Source organism: Colobus angolensis, unplaced genomic scaffold (assembly GCF_000951035.1).
Source record: "Colobus angolensis palliatus isolate OR3802 unplaced genomic scaffold, Cang.pa_1.0 Scaffold56, whole genome shotgun sequence".
Taxonomy (NCBI): domain Eukaryota; kingdom Metazoa; phylum Chordata; class Mammalia; order Primates; family Cercopithecidae; genus Colobus; species Colobus angolensis.
In genome coordinates, this window is record NW_012119154.1 from 7932738 (window position 1) to 7948437 (window position 15700).

Genomic DNA, 15700 nt, shown 5'->3' on the forward strand with positions numbered 1-15700 from the left:
TGCCTTCTGTGGAAAGGTTTTTATCAGGTCAGCTCCATTGAGGAAAGGCCAACTTCTTACGGGTTTTTTACTTGTGTGGAGGGTCTAAGTGAGCAGACAATCTGTCTGTCAAGCTACACCAGATGGCCTAGCTATTAAGTTGATCTACTACACAGTGCCCACACTCTCTCAAAGGCAGGCTAATGGGTGAGGAAAGCAGGTAAGTGAAATGCCAAGGCTGCGAATCATATTCTAGTCTGCTTTGTAAATAGGGAGATGGATAGAAAGTAGAAGCATTATGTTCAATGGCCCTCACTTGAACATGAAAAATAACTTCTTCTTTATTAATAAATGACATTAGATATATTCATACATCCCTTTTATCACAGCCAACACAGTAATGCAGTCACAGACTCAATGATGAATAAGAAAAACTGTCAATGTCTTAAGTACCTTTTATTCAGTAACCAGTTTGTCAAGGAGGCTCAACATGGCGGGGTTTAAAAATGAAGTGGCTTTTTTTTTTCCAATCACCGCTTTGTAGAATATGTGCTGCTGTCCATTAATAAATCATGTGATTTTCACAGCTTTCCATTTACTCACAGTTATTAAAATTTGGACCACGTTAAAGCTTAAAAATCTAACTTGTTCACTAGCAATTATTAAAATTTGGTAAACTTGAAAGCTTCAAATCAAACTCAATTCAAAACTCAATTCCTCAGCATACTCTACATTGCTTCTCCATCCCCCATGCCCACTTCCACTGACACTGCCACCAATGCAAACCTGAGATGAGAGGCTTACTGTGGGGTGACAGAGGCTTGGAAATCCATCCACCTTTTGCAGTCCAGCTCTTCTGGAGAGCTGCACCTGGGCAGAGGGGAGGTATTAGTGAAATTTCTCCTTACTTTACTAGGTACGGTTCTAATGCTTTTGTAGGCCACTTCTGTTGTTTTTGCAACAATGACTGACCTTTGTTGTCCTCTAAATGGCAGACCTGTAAGGCCTGCTTCTCTCATGGAATGTGTGCTTAAGTTACTATATTGTGTGATTTCCCCACTCCATCTTTCCCTGATCCTAGGTTTGGAAACCTAAATGGGGCCCGGTACCTCACGCTTTGCTACCACTTGACCCATGGCAGACTCTTATATTCTTCTCAAACTGCCCACTGCTTGTGTCAGTTTACTAGTTTACTCTAATCCTCCTCTTATCTCCTCCGATAGACCCAGCAGTAGATTTATGTGTCTCTTGCCCAAGCAAATGTCCAACTAAGCAGTGGAAAGCTAACCCTCTCCCCATCTTGAAACAACCTCTAACTACTTTGAGTCTCCTTTCATTTTGTTTCGGAAGAGAGAAATACCTATTCTTTCCATCAATAAACCTTGAAAGATTTAAAATTCAAACCAAATATAATATGGTCATTTTCACTGGATTTCAGATACGACGTATTTTTTTTTCTTCTGCACTCAGTCCAAAAGGGTCCTGAAAATTCCTCATGGGAATCCTAGAATTCTGCATTATAAAAAGGTAGCTCACCACCCACTCCCATTCCCACCAGGGTGATGTCAAAGTAGGGATGAGTGGGGAGCTAAAATGTTCATTCTTGGTGAGCAATAGTAAGCATGCTCCTGACTCTCCCACCCTCTTCATTTTTCCTCCCACAGCACTGCCCTGTCAGAGGAGATGTCTGTCCCCACTGGGTGGTGACCAGTATTGAATTTTCCTTTCCTTTCCCCAATGGGTTAAAGCCAAAGGAGTTCTAGTGGAGAGTTAGGACTTTCTCAGCCATTATGTGGTAACTGGGATATCCACCCCCTGGTGTCACCTCCTGCTATCATGTGGTGACCCAGACCTTCCAACCTTAATAGGTGGATGAGAGGGGATATCTGCTTGTTCTTAATCCAGGAGGAAAGAATCAAATCCTCCACCATTTAGTATGATAACAGCTATAATTATTTTATAGATAATCTTTACCAAGTTGTGGGAGTTTTTCTATATTCCTAGATTACTGAGAGTTTTTATCCTGGTATTGGATTTTGTGAAATGCTTTTTCGCGATAATACAATTTTTATTCTTCAGCCTGTTAATGGTGGATTACATTGATTTTTAAATGTTGAACTAGACTAGCATACCTAGACTAAATCTACTGGGTATAATGTATAATTCTTTTTAACACACTGTTGGATTTAAATTACTCATGCTTTGGTGAGGAATTTTGAATTTATCTTCATGAAAGACACTGGTCTATAGTTTCTTTCTTTTTTTTTTTTTTGAGTTGGAGTCTTGCTCTGTTGCCCAGGCTGGAGTACAGTGGCACAATCTCGGCTCACTGCAAGCTCCGCCTCCCAGATTCAAGCCATTCTCCTGTCTCGGCCTCCCCTGAATAGCTAGGACTACAGGTGCCCGCCACCACGCCTGGCTAATTTTTTTTGTTTTTAGTAGAGACGGGATTTCACCGTGTTAACCAGATGGTCTCGATCTCCTGACCTTGTGATCCGCCAGCCTCAGCCTCCCAAAGTGCTGGGATTACAGGCGTGAGCCACTGTGCCCGACCCTAGTTTCCTTTCTTCTAATGTCTCAGTATAGTTTTGGTACAAGGATGGTGCTGGCTTCAAAGAGTGAATTAGGGTGTGTTCTCTCTTCCAATGACATTAAATGATCTAATATACTACTCAGAAGAAGATTGGAGGAATGGATTTAAAAAACATGATAAACGTGCTCTAACAAAATGACTAAAAGGAACTCACTTAAAATAAAACAATATAGATAACTTTAAAGTAAAAGTATGTACAAAGGTGCACCATTCAATCATTAAGCCAAAGAAAGCAAGAGTGACCATCATATTATCAGATAAAGTAAAATCAATGCAAACAATATTAATAAAGGCAGAGCAAGTATTACATAAGAAACATCAATCCCCAAATAGGTCACAGAAATCCTAAATGAATATTTACCAAAAAAGGGCCACAATTATTTGCATAAAAATGATAGAATTAAGAAAACAAAAAGGCAAATAAACAATCATAGGAGACTTCAACATCCGTGTCTCAACAATTACTGGAAAAACTAGACATGAGTTTAGCAAGAATGTAGAAGAACTCAACAACATCATTAATCAATAAGATCTGATTTACAAATACAGAACATTTCATTTAAAATCAGCATAGTACACTTTTCATTAGTGTGTACAATGTACATGTAGCATGACACACCATCTATTGGACTGTTAAAAAAAAAACCCTCAACATATTTAAAAGAATTAAAATTTCTGAGAACAATGGAATCTGGAACTCAGTGACAGAAGTATATGAGGGAAATCTCCAAATGCTTGGAAAGCAAATGACACACTTAATAATAACATAATTAAGTAATTCATGAATCAAAGAGAAAGTTTCAGGGAAAATCACATAGTACATTGAAGTGAATAAAACTACGAACTTATTAAAATATGTGGACCACAGCTCACAAGAAAATTTATAGCACTAAATGCTCACATGAGAAGAGAATCAATATCTCAAATCAATAATTTAAGCTCCCACCTCAGTAAACTAAAAGAGGAGCAAAATAAAACCAAAGAATGCTGAAATAAGTAAATTAAAAAGGTAAGATCAGAAATCAGTGAAACAAAAAACTGATTCTAATTAAAAGACCAAAAAAAATTGAAATGGACCGAAAAAAAGGAAAGAGATACGAATTACTAATATCAGGAATGATCTGGAAGATACCATTACAGATACTGCAGTCATGATAAGGGTTATAAGGCACTATTACAACTAATTCCATACACACAAGTTCGACAACTTAGATAAATTGGACCTAATCCTCAAAAGCACATACTACCACCACTTATTTAAAATAGGTAAGTTGAATAGCCTTAAAATATTAAGAAAATTGAATCTGCAATGTAAACTCTCATAAAAAAGGAATCTCTAAGTCTAGATTGTTTCACCGGAGACTTCTATCAAGTATTTAAAGAATTAATATCAGCACTACACAATCTCTTCCAGGAAACAGAAGAGAAGGGAAGACTTCCCAAATCATTTTATGATTTATTATTAATTTATTGTACTGACACCAAAACCAGGCAGAGAAAATACAAACAAAACAACAAATACAATCCTTCTTATAAATAAAAAAATTCTTAAGAAAATATTAAGAAATATATTTTAGAAATATATACAAAAGAATTATACTCCATTACCAAGTGAGACTTAATACATGTCTCCGAATAGCAGGAACAGGCAGGAGCTTCCTCAACTTAATAAAGAACATGCACAGATTACCTATAGCTAATATTCTAAGGGTGAAAGACTGAATATTTCCCTCCAAAGATTGGGAACAAAGAAAGAATGTCCACTTTAATCACTGCTGTTCGACATCATTCTGGAAGTCCTAGATGGAGCAACAAAACAAGTAAAGGAAAAAAAGGAATATAGATCAGAAAGGAAAAAATAAAACATTTTATATTTGCAGATGACATGAAAGTCTTCATAGAAAATCTCAAATAATCTCAAAAAACCCTTCTAAAACTAATAATTGAACTCAGCAAGTTTGCACTACAGAAGAACAATGTTCAAAATCAATTGTATTTCTATATGCTTGTAATGAATGCATGGAAACTGAAATAACCATTTATAATAGCTCAAATAATGAAATACTTAGGTGTAAATCTACACAAATATATAAAGGACTTGGATTTTGAAAATTAGCACGATATTATTAGACATAAATTGTATTTAGTTGTCCATATGTCTGTCTGTCCTTCATCGATTATAGTTCTTTAGCAGAAGCCATTTAAACATCTTTGTATGGCAGTATTCAGCAGTCTTATTGCTTAAATGTTACAAATGTTTTCAAAGAGATAAAGAAGTTAAAATAAATAGTGACAGGCATGTATTTAGAAGTTTGGAATGTAGAATTTAGTTTGGTACTTAAACACTTTCTAATCACGAAGGAAACCGATTTTGACAGTAGATGCTAACACTGTCCTCTGACTCCCGTGTTACCGTGAAGGCTGGAATTCATTGTGATTGGAATCTCCAGATTGCCTTATAGCTTTCTCTATGACCCTTTTACATTCTCTGCTAAACAGTCTTGAACTTTAGCTCTGCAAAAAAGGAGTGGTGTTGGGGGACTAATGTAAGAAGATGAGAAAAAAAAAGTTCGGATATGTAGGAAGCTTGTGGGAGGGAAGGTAGTTGTTCAGATACAGAGCTGTGTCTCCTGACTCACTATTTGCCTTTTTACGAAAGGAGCTACCTCCTCATCCTAAGAACAAAGAGCAGTTGGCTAATTAGTGTCCTTAAATTCCCCAAGGAAAGTTATTTCGATAGCTGTGACCTTTGTTTCAGTTGAAATTTTTGATCTCTCTTTCTCCTGTGAGTTCAATTTTTGCTTTTGGTTATGATAACTTATATAATTTCACATTTTTAATTACACAGTTCTTAAAGGCAAAACTTTGGCATTATGCACCTCTATAGCCTTCACAGCACAACACAGCTACAGGCTTTGCTCATAGCAGGGGTCCAAAAATATTGGAGAAAAGAAATAAAAAGTGTTTGTTTTTTGCCTAGCAAAGCACTATGTTACATTCTGGGATCACACCAGTGAATAAAGCTGGCATTTAAGTGTTAGAAGGCACACATCAAAACAATAATCACATATGCTAATGTAAACTCATAAAATATTATAAACGACATTAAGGGAGTAAATGTTAAGTATACTATGGCTAGAGTTGGAGTGAGGATTATGGCCAGATTTAGAAAAGGCATCTCTGAAATGATATTTAAGTTCTCTGGTCTGAGAACTTAGCCAGGTATAAGCCAAAGAAAACAGCATTCTAGCAAGAATGAACAACTTTAGTGAAAAGTAGACAGGAGCTTGAGGAACTGAAATAAATTAACAGAACTGAATTGGGAGTTTAATTTCTCCCTCTCACCTTAATCCTCCATTTTTCCTCCATATAAGAAATGAGAAGGTGCTCATCCCCCAAGGAAATTAAGCAGTTCACCAGGAAGCAGCACTAGTGCAAAACATTAACATGTATTCCCTTGATTATTTAAAGAAATATTTCTCTCTGTTAAAAAAGAAGTCTTATTATTCCACAAAATTGGGGAAACTTAAATAAATATTGAAGTGACTTTGATGTAAAAATGGTTGAAATGTCTTTCTTATTCTAATTGTGTTTTTGTCTTCAGAAGGTAACCACTGACCATTACTGCCCTTAGCTGCAGCCTACACATTCTTTCATATTTTGTGAGGTTCATTTTTCTCATTTGGCAATTTTAAATCAAGTAAAGTCTAACATTTTTAGTTTTCCGAAGTAGAAATATAGTTAACAAACTGCTCTTATCAAATTGTAGAAGACTAAGATATATATGCAAAGAAATTTATTGTAACTGAATTGTATGTGATTTAAAATTAGTTATCAATGGATTTAAAATAAATTGATTTTTTCACATCCTTGATATTGTCAAAATCTATTCTTTTTTAAGTGACATTTTAAAAGGCTTTATCATTAAGAAAGAGAAATAACTAGTGAGACCCTAATCAACCTTAACACATACATAATAGCCATCCCTGCTATTATTATCAGCCATCGATGTTCCAAATAATTTGAAAGCATAAAGAAGACACAGTTTTCTCACAGTAGGAGTCAAGCCAAGTAGAATAAATACTAGGTGAAAATTCTAGAGAATTTTATGAGAGGTAATTTGTACATTCTTTCATTTCTTTTTGGTTTCTTTTTCAACTTGGGAAATTATCTAGACTAGCCTTTTGTATCTGCTTTTATAATAATTGTCAAATAAGGCCTCTGGCTTAGTATCCTCATAGAAACAGCAGCTTCTATTAACCATCTGTTGTTCCTTTAATTACGGTTTCTATAATGATTGTGAAAGAATAGAGATGAAAATTTGATAAATTGGGGAGCACTAGACCAGAAGCATTCATGTATATTAGTCTGAAAAAAGCACTTCTATTAGACAACTTTCTATTCCACATTCAAAAATTCATCAGAAAGTGATATAAAAGAAAAATTGATCTGCCTTTGACACTGGGTCTTAATGTATGATAGTGTTCAATATTTCTTAGGTTTGGAATATGTTGAAGGAACCTCACACAAGCAGAAGATGGTAAGTAGATGAGAGTTTTATAAATAATAATTTTAACTATTTAGGCCTCAGAGTTAATTTCTACCATACTCCATGAGAAAGATATGCCGATGAATTTTCCTTCCTTGCTACAGTCAGCAGAAATTGAATTAGAGACAAGCCAGATCAATGTTTCTTTCCAGAAAATCCCTGATGCCACCATAAACCTTCCATATTTTATGTTTTCCTGAAAGTTTTAGAAAAGTACAACTGAACCCACACTTTAAAGATACCCCATTTCACGTGGCAAAAATATAAAAATTACTACCATTGTAATCAGGCCTCCTGAATCCTCTCAGGCGGTGAATGAATCAGTCGTGCATTTTGAGTTTCATTTCATATTTTCTTCTTCAAAAATAAGTGTTTAGGCAATATATTACGGTGAAAAGATAACTGGATAATTCTGTACCCTGCTTGAAAAAATGAATGACTGTGAGATGCTGGGAAAGTTATTCTTGCTCTTTTAGTCTAGGTTTTCTCAACAATTAAAAACTATCAGTCGAGGCTTCAAAATAGTCTGTGATTTTTCTTTTCACTTCTTTCAAAATTTTATGTTTGTCTTTGGTAGCTGAAGTTTCATTATGATGGGTCTTTTTGTGATTTTCTTCCTGTTGCATTTTATTTTTAATCAAATGGCTTCATACAGACTTGCCTTTATTGTTTTCATATGTTTCAAAAAATTCTGTGTCTTTGCTTTTAAAATATACCTTTGATCACATCTATTTCTTTTTTTTTTCTGCTAGAAATCCGTTTGGAAGCACCATTGGCTACGTCTCTGTCATCACTGTTTTTTGTTTATATTTTCTTTGTTCCCCTGTATGCCATTATATGTACTATTTTTTCTTTCAATACATAATAGCTTTATTGAAACATCATTTATATATCATATTACTCACAATTTAAGGTGTATAAATCAATGGTTTTTAGTATATTCACAGTTTTTCAACCATAGTCAATTTTCGAATATTTTCATTGCCCCATAAAGAAACCTCATAACCATTAGTCACACCTCATTTCCCATAAATTGGCCCTCAGCCATGGATAATTACTAACCTACTACCTGTCTCTATAGATTTTCATATTTTGACACGTAATAAAAATGGAATCATATAATACAACACCCTTTGTGATTACTGTTTTCAGTTAGCATGTTTTCAAGATCTATTCATATTGTATCATGTCAGTACTTCATTACTTTTTATTGCCAAATAATATTTATTATATGGGTAGAATACATTTGTTTATCCATTCATTAGCTGATGGGGTTTTGGATTGTTTCCACTTTTTTTGACTATCATAAATAACTCATTTATGTGAATATTTGTTATGGACTGAATTGTGTCCTTCCAATGCTCATATGTTGAAGCCCTAACTCATGTTCCTTAGAATGTTTTTCTATTTGTAGATAGGACCATTAAAGAGGCAAGCTAAAATGGAGTGCTCAGGGTGGGTACTAATCACATATGGCTGGTATCCTTGTAAGAGGAGGTTAGGACACAGACCACATAGAAAGATTAATAATACCATGTGAAGACACCAGAAAAAGAACACTATCTACAAGCCAAGGAGAGAGACTTCAGAACAAACAACCTGTCTGACACCTTGATTTCCAGCTCCCAGCCTCCGGAAATGTGAGAAAATAAATTTCTATTGTTTAGGCTACTTAATCTGTGATATTTGTTACAGCAGCTGTAGACAAATACATTATTCACAAACAAGTTTTTGTGTAGAGGTATGTTTCATTTCTCTTAAGTGTATACATAGGAGTGAAATTGTTGGTCATATGCTAACAGTGTGCTTAAACTTTTGAGAAATGGTCAGCCTGTTTTCTAACATGTCTGCACAGTTTAAATTGCCATCAGTAGTAGAAGAGGATTCCAAGTTCTCCACATCCTTTTTTTTTCCCCCTCTCTCTTCTTTTTTTGGTATAAACATCTTAGCAAATATGAAGTGTCATATTGAAGAAAATCATATAATTCAAGATTATGAAGACTTACTTCTATGTTTTCTTCTACAATTTTTATATTTTCAGCACTTACTTTTAAGTCTATGATTCATTTGGGGTGATTTTTTATGTACAATGTGAGGAAAGAGTATATATTCCTGGTTTTGCATATGGATATCTAGCTCTCTCACCACAGTTTGTTGAGAAGACTATTCTTTTCCTCACTGAACTGTCTCTGCCTTGTTGAAAATTAATAGTTACTTGAAAATTTGTTTCTGGTCTCTATTCCATTACCCTTTATGTCTATCCTTCTGCTAGTATCAAACAGTCTGTATTACTGTAGCTTTGTAGTACATTTTGAAATAAGGAGTGTGATCCAAATGTTGTCTTTTTTAAAAAGTATGTTTTAGTGATTCTAGGTCCCTTGCAGTTCCATATTATGTTAGTTCATTTTCACACTGCTATAAAGAATACCTGAGACTGGGTAATTTGTAAAGGTAAGAGTTTTAATTAACTCACCATTCTGCATGGCTGGGGAAGCCTCAGGAAACTGACAATCATGGTGGAAGGTGAAGGGGAAGCAAGGCACATCTTACATGGCGGTAGGAGAAAGAGAGAGACGGGGAAGTGCCAGACACTTAACAATCAGATCTCATGAGAACTCACTATCACAAGAAGAGCATGGGGGAAACTGCCCCATCATCAAATCACCTCCCACCAGCTCCCTCCCTCAACACCTGGAGATTACAATTCCAGATGAGATTTGAGTGGGGACACAGAGACAAATGATATCAATATGAATTTTCAGATCAATTTGCAAAGTGCACACAAAAATGTTTAGATTTTCATAGAATTTTGTTGAATCTATAAACTTGGGAAGTATCACCATCCTGACAATACTAAATCTTCTGATCTATAAAAATGGCATGCCTTTTCACTTATTTAGGTCTTCGTTAATTTCCTTAACAATGCTCTATAGTTTGCAGAATATAAGTTTTGTGTGTCTTTTGTTAAATTAATTCCTAAGTGTGTTGACCACGTAGATTTTTCACAGATGCTTGTCAAGCGTTTTATAAATGAGGATTTAATTTTATAAAATTCATTTTCTGAATGTATTGGGAAGTTTTTGCATTTTATTCTACTGACATAGTGTATCAGCTGATACAAACAAATTAATTGATTAATAAATTAATTGATTTTAGAGTATTTAAAAATTGCACACCTGGGATAAATTCCAGTTGGTCATGGTGTATAATCCTTTGTAGGTGTTTGGTTTTCGGTTTTTTGTTTTTTTTTTTAGATGGAGTCTTGCTCTGTCACCCAGGCTGGAGTGCAGTGGCCCGATCTCTGCTCACTGCAAGCTCTGCCTCCCGGGTTTACGCCATTCTCCTGCCTCAGCCTCCCGAGTAGCTGGGACTACAGGCGCCCGCCACCTCGCCTGGCTAGTTTTTTGTATTTTTTTAGTAGAGACGGGGTTTCACCGTGTTAGCCAGGATGGTCTCGATCTCCTGACCTCATGATCCGCTCGTCTCGGCCTCCCAAAGTGCTGGGATTACAGGCTTGAGCCACCGCGCCCGGCCTTTTCTTTCTTTTTTCAGAGCTAGCTGAGGTTTTATTTTGGATCAAAAAAAAAAAAAAAACCCAACAACACAACAAACAACAAAAGCAATTGAATTGTTTTGCAGCTGGAGGCATGGGCAAGGGTGGGGGCTGAGAGCTAGGGCTGAGTCTTGGGTGGATCTCCTGTTCCCCGTACTCCCCTGCACAGCGGCCTCCCTCCTGGGCTCTGGGGCAGCCTCAGGAGGGGCAGGCTGGGAGTGGCTGCTGCAGCTGTTCACTTGGGCAAAACGTCGGGGAACTTGGACACCAGCTTCCCATCGCGGCTCTCAATCTTCTTCACAACCACAGCCCTGGTGGAGCTGGTGTGACTGAAGGAACTGAAGGCCGCACCAGAGCCAAAGCTGCAGCCCATACCATAGCTGAGGCTGGGTCTTGTGAAGCCCCCATAGGAGGACCTCAGGTCACCTGCATAGCCTCTGATGGTCTTAGTATGGTTACTCATGTTCTGCATCCCAGACTCCAGCCATCTCTCCTTGCCCTCCAGCAGCTTCCTGTAGGTAGTGATCTCGATGTCCAGGGCTAGCTTGACATTCATCATTTCCTGGTACTCATGCAGCTGCTGCTCCATGTCCTGCGTGGCCCGTTGCAAGGCTCCCTCCAGCTCCCACAGCTTGGTGTTGACATACTTAACTGCCAGCTCTCCACTCTGCTCTGCATCTGCGATGGCAGCCTCCAGGGAAACCTTCTGGCCTTTGAGGCCCTCAATCTCAGCCTGGAGCTGGCTGATGTTCTGGTTCATCTTGGAGATCCCCGTCTTTGTATGCGACAGGTCATTACGGTGCTTCCCAGCCAGCAAGGGCAGCTCCTCATACCTGATCTGGTGCATGCTCTGAGCCTCCGCCTGTCTGCGGTTGGTGATCTCCTCATACTGCGTATTGACCTCAGTGATGATAATGTCCATCGTGTCCAGGGAGCGGCAGTTGTCCATGGACAGCACCACAGAGGTGTCTGAGACCTGGGACTGCAGCTCCCGGATCTCCTCTTCATACAGCTGCCTGAGGAAGTTGATCTCCTCAGTCAGCCCTTCCATGTGAAACTCCAGCTCTACCTTGTTCATGTAAGCTTCATCCACATCCTTCTTGATGAGAACAAATTCATTCGCCATCTTGTATGCTTATTGATCTCATCCTCATACTTGTTCCTGAAGTCCTCCACCAGCCCCTGCATGTTGCCAAGCTCTGCCTCCAGCTTCAGCTTCTCCTAGCCCAGAGTCTCCAGCTGCGGCCTAAGGTTGTTGATGTAGCTCCCCAACATGTTGTCCATGTTGCTCCCAGCCATCTTCTGCTGCTGCAGAAGGCTCCACTTGGTCTCCAGCATCTTGTTCTTCTGCTGTAGGAATCGTACCTTGTCGATGTAGGAGGCAAACTTGTTGAGGGTCTTGATCTGCTCCTTCTCCTGGGTGCGCACGACCTGGATGTTGGGGTCCACCTCCAGGTTAAGGGGGCTCAGCTGGCTCTGGTTGACCATTATGGTGGTGATGCCTCCCAGGCCACTGGCCCCAGCACAGCTTCCGCCCAGGCCACCCCAGAAGCTTCTACTGCCCACTGGGGAGAAGCTCGAGGAGCTGATGTGAGCACCGGGCCCACTCGTGTAGAAGCGGCTGCTGAAAGCCAGGGGCCAGAGATGGACACCTTTTAGGACTTCTGGGTCACCTTGATGGACATGGTGGAGGCAGGAGTGGAGACAGGTGGGCTGAACCAGGCGGAAATTCCAGAAGGAGCAGAGAAGCTGTTTCTTGGTCTGGGTTTGACTTTCTAGTAATTTGTTGAGGACTTTTTTTCTCTTTATTTATTAAAATTTTGGTCTCCAGTTTTCTTCTCTTATAATTTGTCTTGTTTGATATTAAGATAATAATTTTCTCATCAAACGAGTTGGATGAGAAAATTCTGTTTCTCATCGGGGTGTTCTGTTTTTTGGAAGAATAGGTGAAGTATCATTATTAAATCTTCTTTAAATGTTTGGAAGAATTCACCAGTAAAACTATCTTGGTTTGTAATCTTTGTGAAAAGTTTTTAAAACTACTTTTCCATCTCTTTCCTTGTATAGGTCTATTAATATTTTTATTACATCTTGAATCCAGTTTTGATCATTTGTGTCTCTCTCAAAATTGGTTATTTTAAGCTGATTTTTCTAATTTTATGGTATATTTTTTCATGGCATTTTCTTATAATTATTTTTATCTCTGTAAGCTCAGTATTAATGTTCCTTCTTTTTCAGATTTTTGTAATTTGAGGTATTCTTTTTCTTGGACAGTCTAGCTAAATAGCTAAAGGTTGGTCTATTTTCTTTTCTATTTTCAAAGAATCAACTTTCAATTTTGATGATTTATTTACTGTTTATAAAAGTTAAACAGGTAAAAAATGAATAAAAGTAATTATTTATTTCATTAATTTTTACTGAGGTCTTTATTATTTGCTTTTTCTACTTGCTTTAGGTTTAGTTTGCTCTTTTTTCCCCAATACCTTATGGTGGAAAGTTAGATTATTGATTGAAGTTTTGTCTTCTTTTTAAACACAGGCATTTAGAGCTTTTCTTTTCCCTCTAAAGAATGCCTTAGCTGTACCTCCTGTGTGTATGCATATACATGTGTTTCAATGTATATTTGAATTACTTCCTGAGGTTACTTGATGTCATCCAGAAGTACTTCCTTTAACATTTTTTAAAAGATGAGTCAGTTAGCAGTGAATTCTATCAGTTTTGCTTACCTGGGAATAGCTTCATTTTACCTTTATATTTTTCAACCTTTTGTTAATATATTAGTATGATGTATTTGTCACAATTAAGTAACCAATAATAATATAGTATTATCAACTAAAGTCCATAGTTTATTCAGATTTCCTTTGTTTTTACCCAACATTCTTTTTCTGTCCCAGGGTCGCACCTAAGATATCATATTACATAATTTTTGTGTTTCCTTACATTTTCCCCTAGCAGTGACAGTATCTTAGAACTTCCTTGTTTTTAATGACCTTGATGGTTTTCAGGTATACTGATTAGGTTTGCCACAGCATGCCACTATTGGAGTTTTTCTGATGCTTTACTCATGAGTAGACTGGAATAATGCATTTTTTTCTTCATTTTTGCAAGGTAGTTTTATTGGATATAAGATTTTTGATTGACAGTTGCTTTTCTTTTCTTTCAGTAGTTTGAATATTGTTTCTTATGAGAAATCAGCTGTTATTCTCATTGGGATTCCTTTTATGAGTAGTCACTTACTTTTACTGCTTTCAAGATTTTCTCTTTGTCTGTGTCATTGATGCCATGATGGCTCTGATACAGATCCCTTTGTTGCTAACCTACTTAGCATTTCTCTCACTTCTTTTATTGGTTGGTTGTTTTTATCGTCTAGTTTGGGAAGCTCTCAGCCATTATTTCTTGAATATTTTTTCAGCTATTTTGTCTCTCTCCTCTCCTGCTACTCTTATTCTTGGTAAACTACATGGAATCCCGAATTTCTCTGAGCTCTGTTAATTTATTTTTAGTTTTATTTTAGGTATGTATTTCTAACTGTGTAATGCCTAAAATCTCTCTTTAAATCCACTGATTCCTTTTTTTGCCATTTCAAATCTATTTTAGCTCCTCTAGCAAATTTTTAAATTTTACTTGTATCACTTTATAACTCTAAAATTTGTTTATTTTTAAACAATTTCAGTTACTTCACTAACATTTCCTATTCAAAGAAACACTGTAATCGTGGCTTTCCTTAATTCTTAAGCATAGTTTTCTTTAGTTCTTTGAATATATGTATGATAGATAGCTGCTTTGAAGTTTCTTCTGTTGAATTGTACACCCGGGCCTCTTCACAGTCAGTTTTTGTTTTCTACTTGTCAGGCCTCTGAGCCCAAGTCAAGCCATCGCATTCCCTGTGACTTGCATGTATAAGCCCAGATGGCCTAAAGTAACTGAAGAATCACAAAAGAAGCAAAAATGCCCTCCCCTGCCTTAACTGATGACATTCCATCACAAAAGAAGTGAAAATGGCCAGTCCTTGCCTTAAGTGATGACATTACCTTGTGAAATTCCTTTTCCTGGCTCATCCTGGCTCAAAAAGCTCCCCCACTTAGCACCTTGTGCCCCCCACTCCTGCGAGAGTACAACCCCCCTTTGACTGTAATTTTCCTTTACCTACCCAAATCCTATAAAACGGCCCCACCCTTATCTCCCTTCCCTGAATCTCTTTTCGGACTCAGCCCGCCTGCACCCAGGTGATTAAAAAGCTTTATTGCTCACACAAAGCCTGTTTGGCGGTCTCTTCACATGGACGCCCATGACATTTTGGTGCCGTGACTTGGATCAGGGGACCTCCCTTGGGAGATCAATCCCCTGTCCTCCTGCTCTTTGCTCCTTGAGAAAGATCCACCTACGACCTGGGATCCTCAGACCAATCAGCCCAAGGAACATCTCACCAATTTTAAATCAGGTAAGCGGCCCCTCTTTTTATTCTCTTCTCCAACCTCTCTCACTATTCCTCAACCTCTTTCTCCTCTTAATCTTGGTGCCACCCTTCGATCTCTCCCTTCTCCTAATTTCAATTCCTTTCATTTTCTGGTAGAGACAGAGGAGACACATTTTATTCGTGGACCCAAAACTCCGGCGCCAGTCACGGACTCGGGAAGGCAGACTTCCCTTGGTGTTTAATCATTGTGGGGATGCCTCTCTGATTATTCACCCACGTTTCAGAGGTGTCTGACCACGCAGGGATGCCTGCCTTGGTCCTTCACCCTTAGCGGCAAGTCCTGCTATTCTGGGGAGGGGCAAGAACCCCGACCCCTTCTCTCCCTGTCTCTACTCCTTCTCTGCTTTTCTGGGGGGCAAGAACCTCCTAACCCCTTATTTCCATGCCCTGACCTCTTATCTCTGCACCCCAACCCCGTATTTCCATACCCTGACCTCTTATCTTTGTGTCCCAACCCCTTATTTCTGCACCCTGACCTCTTATCTCTGCACCCCAACCCCTTATTTCCACGCCTCCACCCCTTTCCCACTTTTCTGGAGGGTAAGAACC

At 38.1% G+C, this 15700-nt stretch overlaps 1 long non-coding RNA gene and 1 pseudogene across 1 annotated transcript in view; both read right to left on the minus strand.

Moving 5' to 3' along the window:
- Nucleotides 1–15700, minus strand: part of LOC105525803 — a 523125-nt gene that overhangs the window by 333922 nt on the left and 173503 nt on the right. The gene's annotated exons all lie outside the window — the stretch shown is intronic.
- LOC105525802 lies at nt 10910–12401 on the minus strand (annotated as a pseudogene).